This window comes from Colobus angolensis, unplaced genomic scaffold (genome assembly GCF_000951035.1).
Source record: "Colobus angolensis palliatus isolate OR3802 unplaced genomic scaffold, Cang.pa_1.0 Scaffold30, whole genome shotgun sequence".
Taxonomy (NCBI): domain Eukaryota; kingdom Metazoa; phylum Chordata; class Mammalia; order Primates; family Cercopithecidae; genus Colobus; species Colobus angolensis.
This window is the reverse complement of record NW_012116266.1, coordinates 8,512,750-8,518,372: the sequence shown is the minus strand read 5'-3', so window position 1 is coordinate 8,518,372 and position 5,623 is coordinate 8,512,750.

Here is a 5,623-nt window from a genome sequence, read left to right as displayed (position 1 = left end):
TCTCGATCTCCTGACCTCGTGATCCGCCCGCCTCGGCCTCCCAAAGTGCTGGGATTACAGGCTTGAGCCACCGCGCCCGGCCTTGATTTTCTTATAAATAGTATACAGGATACCTAGATTTGAGGATTTCTTATCATTAAATCTGCTAGTCATTATTTTTAAGTGGTAGGATTCATTTCATTTAGATTTCTCATGATGGTTAACAATTTTAATTATTTACTTCACACCCATTATATTTATTTTATACCTATTGTATATCATTTAAGTTGCATATAAGGTATATTATATGTTTTACACTGTGGTTTCCATTTTTTCCTTTTTGTTTCTTTGCTGATGTACTCAAACTATGAGCAATTCCATTTCTTCTCTTGTTCCTTTGGAAGTTCAACTGAACAATAAGTTGTTCACTTCCATTTACCTGCTCTGACAGACACGTATTTCTCCACCTCTTTTTGAAAAGAAGATATCAAATGTTTCCCCTGCAAAAAGTTACTCTTTCCTGGCCTCCTGCTCCATCTGTCCTGTATTTCTGCCCCTTCCCCCAGTAAGCTAATCCTTTGGTAACTTTTACTTTTCCTCCTCCCCACAGCTGTCTTCAAGCCTTAAGTTGCTGCAGTTGTGTGTGTGTTCATTCTAGACTGTTAATTGAATTTCCCTCGCCATATGACTCTTTTTAGCATTTATATGACACATTTCCAAATAGCCTACCCTTATCCATTTAGACTTTCTCTCCCCTTCACCTTCTTACCTGAGCCAGGTTTTGTTTGATTTTTTTTCCTGAGATGGGGTGGTCTTCCCCTGGGTGAGAAGTTTGCTCCACTTACTGGGTCTCCAATGCCCTTGTTGCCTCTCCGCAACCAGCAGGTGCTAGTCTACTGCCCTCTAGTGTCCACTGTGGCAGATGAGCGCTCCATGCCAAGTGATTCTCCGTCACAGAAAGCCTGATCTTTCAGCCTAGTACCTTGTAAGAGTCTATTATCCTTGGAGTTTAAATGTGGTATCAGGTGATACCAGCTGGGTGTCCTTTCTCTTCAGTCCAGCCATGAACTTGAGAAGCATTCTAATCTGTAGATTCAGATTGTTCTTCAGCTCAGAGAAAATGGTTCGTGTTTAATAATTATTTCTCCTTTATCGATCCCTCTTTCTACTTCAGCTATCCTCTTTATTCATGAGGTCTCTTGCATTTAGAGACCTCTTACCCTGCTCTTCATGGTTCTACTGCTGTACGTCTTTGCCCTGTGCTGAGATATATTCACTGCACTTTGTCTTCCAGGTCACTAATTTGGGTTTCAACTATGAGCATTGTCATCTGCCGGACTGTTTATTAGCTGGTTTATGTTTTCTTCAGAAAGTCTTTTTGGGGGATGCAGTCTAATGTTCTTGTTAATATTCAAATTGACAGTTGTCCCCTCCAACAGCTCTCTTTTGCTAGGGGTGAAGATTATTCTATTTTGAATAATCTTCTCTGAGGTTCTTGGGCCTCAGGCCTGCCCTCGCAACATACCACACACTGGCTGGCTTAAAACAACAGAAAGTTGTTATGTCACAGTTCTGGGGACTAAGTGGCCAAAATAAAGCATCAGTGGGGTCATGCTCTTCTAGACTCTCTAGGGAAGATACTTCCTCACCTTCTCCTAGAGCGCAGTACTTACCAGCCATCCTTGGTGTCGGTTGCCTTATGGACGCATCACTCCAACCCCTGCCTGCGTCTTCACAGGCTCGTCTCCTCCACGTGTGTCTCCAAACCTCCCTCTCCTTATAAGGACACCAGTCATCAGATTTAAGGTCTACCCTAATCCAGTGTCACCTCATCTTAACTTGATTACATTTACAAAGACCCAGTTTCCAAGTAAGATCACACTGGAAACAAAGTTCAACCCACAGCAGGCTACCTTAAATTTTTTTATTCGTCAGCTCAATGGGCTCCAGCTTAGTTAATAGGGTACCCTAAGAGGCACTGGCCACAGGTTGTAGAAATAACCCTCATTCACTCTCCTGACAGGGTAGAAGCAGGAAGGCTGCCAGGGCCCTGCTGAGGCAAGTGGTTGAATCTCCTCAGCCTCACAGCCCTCCTGCTCCTCATATGAATCCTTGCTGAGACTCTGGGACAGGAAGGATTCGGCCCGCCCATCTGGCAGTCTTGACCTCCTATTCACACCAACGGCTTTCTCTCCATGTGCCCCGCCCCCACCCCCACGGCAAAGCTCTTCTCCAGATTTACAGCTTTGGCGGTGATGGTCTCTAAGCACCACCACTTCCAGCCTGCGGAGGAAAGAACCCCTCTCCTACCGAGCCTAAGGCCTTGCTGGCACTCAGCTTTCACTAGGTCCAGCTGTACCTGGCTCAGCAGAGGCAGGAAGATGGAAGCTGGGGGGCAAGGGGAAGGAGACTTAAAGTCAAAAAAGCTGAAAACAAAAGATCTGGAACACAGATAGTTAATGATCAGCCCAACCTCTCACGGTCCTGTAAAGCCCCCACTGTCAGTCTGTTACCTGTGTGTTCATCTTTGGGTTTTGAGAGCTCACGACGGAAGGTAGTGGCCCAGAGACTCCACAGCAGCGGCTGGTACTTTTCCATTTACATCAGCAAGAGGATGTGTTACAGGGTTTTTTGTTTTGTTTTGTTTTTCCAGAAATAAAGTTTGTTTGACTTTTGGGAGAGGGCAGTGTCATTTCCAATATTAATTCTTTCACCGGGTGCCAGGGATTCTTTGATGTAAATCATAAGACCTTTTTTATAACAAACATACAAGCATCTGGGTCAATATAGGTGAAATTTCTCTCACCTACCGGAAAAAAAAATCCATTTAAAAGTGAATAAATTTAGTCTTCCCTTTTCATTAAAGAAGAAAAGGCCAGGTGTGGTGGCTCACGCCTGTAATCCCAGCACTTTGGGAGGTCGAGGTAGGCCAATCGTTTGAGGCCAGGAGTTTGAGACCAGCCTGGCCAACATGGTGAAATCCCATCTCTACCAAAAATACGAAAATTAACTGAGTGTGATGGTGCATGCTTGTAATCCCAGCTACTTAGAAGGCACGAGAATCGCTTGAACCCAGGAGGTGGATGTTGCAGTGAGCCAAGATCAGGCCACTGTACTCCAGCCTGGATGACAGGGTGAGACTCTGTCTCAAAAAAAAAAAAAAGAAGAAAAAGAAAAGAAGAAACAAACAAACAAAAAAATGTAATGGTTGCTTTCTTCCATTGTCCTGAATAAGAACCGAGGGTCAGAAAAACTTGGCAGAGACTGCATCCACACCCCCTTGCTGTGGGCAACTTTCATTTACTCTAAAGTGGGTGGTTTTCAAACTGAGCTCCTGAGAGTTCTGGGAGTTTCTTGAAGGAAAGAAAGCCAGAAGACTTCAGGCCTTTACCCCAGGCCTCTCAGCTAGGGCAGTAAATTTTTTGTTTAATTTGTTTACACTTCACAAAATGTCATTCAAACAAAGATTTTCCTGGCTCTAAGGAGTTTAAAAAACCCTTCTCTAAAGCCATTCACGGTCAGTTTTCAGTTTCCCAGCAACTGAAGTATTATGTTCCCTAATCCAAACTACTTTTATATCTTCCAAATCTACTGCCATAATCCAGTTTTAGTGCTCTAAAACTGTTCTACTTGGCATGCTTGAATTTTATGTGGACATTGACTGATTTATTCTGATAAATATTTTGAGGCACCGTAATTCATGCTCCCAGAGTAGTTACCGGCACGTGCTCCTCTCAGTGGGAACCGTGTGCTTTTTTGGTTTAGCAGTTGCCCTCTTTTAAAGTGAAGAGTCAGAGGGGGAACAGATTGTGGACCCTTACAACCCAGTCCCTGTGTTGTTCTCCTTTAAATGGAGGCAACCATAAGAAGCCTGTGTCTCTGCACACTCCCTTCTCCCCTAGCCTGCCTCCCCTTCATCCCCAATCCTCACAGAATCGACTCTACTCATCTTTCAGGCCTAAATTTCCCTTCCTTAGGGAGGTCTTTTCTGAGCCTTGTCCCTGAAAAAAGAGGTGATTTATCTATGTGTGTCACAAGCATAAATCTTTAATTGCATGTTACTCTCTTACTAAAACTTAACGGCTGGCCAGGCACGGTGGCTAATGCCTGTAATCCCAGCACTTTGGGAGGCCGAGGTAGGTGGATCACCTGAGGTTGGGTGTTCGAGACCAGCCTGACCAACATGGAGAAACCCCGTCTCTACTAAAAATACAAAAATTAGCCAGGCATGGTGGCACATGCCTGTAATCCCAGCTACTCAGGAGGCTGAGGCAGGAGAATCGCTTGAAGCCGGGAGGCGGAGGTTGCTGTGAGTCAAGATCGTGCCATTGCACTCCAGCCTGGGCAACAAGAGCAAAACTCTGTCTAAAAAAAAAAAAAACCTTAAGGGTCTCAGAGGGCGGAAACGTGTAGCTCTTGTTTTCCACCATATGCTACCACTTAGCATAGTGCCTGGTGCAAAGCAGAGGTTCAATTACTACTGGTTGAATGAACGAAGAATGAACAAAACGTTAATGCCTCCTTCATTTAAAGTACTTTGGGTAATCAATCAAGCCCCTCCCATGAATGAGTTGCCATTTATGCTGCACATGGCAGAGGATACAACCAGCTATTGTAAACTCCAGGAGCTAATTGCCTAGTTGGGAACATGACACACAAACACTGCAAAGATAATCAACTAATCAGTGGCACATTCGAGACAGGTTTCTTGGTTCCTAGTTTAATAAATGAAAAGTAAAGAAGCAATGGGTTGAATCTGCAGGTGCTTTTGGATTCCAGAGAAAGGCAAGGAGGGAGGTTTGGAGCTGCTTTCTGATGGTAGCTAAAAAAGAATGAAGTGAAATCACCATGGGGCAGGGACAGGGTCCTCATCATTGCAGACATGGGAGAAGTTTCTCCAGTCGTTCAACAAACAGTACTCTGTGGTAGGCATCCTTCTAGGCCCTGGGATATAGGGGCAAACTGAAATTAACATCTGTGCCCTCATGGAGCTCATATTCTAGTGGAGAAAGCGAATAAAAAGATATCAAGTGTCCATGTCAGGTAGTAATGATTGCTATGGAGAAAATGAAACAGGGTGGTAGAAAATAGAGGGACGGCTCCATCTCTACAAAAAAAGATGAACCAGGCGTGGTGGTGCATGCCTGTTGTCCCAGCAACTTGGGAGGATGAGTTGGGAGGATCAGAAGGGGGGCAGAAGGATCACTTGAGCCTGGGAGATTGAGGTAGCAATGAGCCATGATTGCACCACTGCACTCCAGCCAGAGCAACAGAGCAAGATCCTGTTTCAAAAAAGAAAGAAAAAGAAAATAGTGATGGGAGTGCTACTTCAGACTACGTGATCAGGGAAGAGCTCGACCCAAATAACAAGAAGACACCAGCCAACATGGCCCAAGGCCTGAGACGTGAAAGAAGTTAGCATATTGGAGAAGCAGGGAAAAGGCCAGTGTGGCTGAAGGTACACTCACAGAGAGGGGTGGCACTTGCTCCCATGAGGCCTTTGTGGCAAAGTGTGTGGGTTTACTCAGTGCACTGGGAGGCCCTTGGAGGGTCGTAAGTTGAGAAACGCCAGGTTTAAGTAGAAGAAGAACATGAGAAGAGTAATTTGACTGGAGCAGGAGATTTTTTTTTTTTTTTTTTTTTT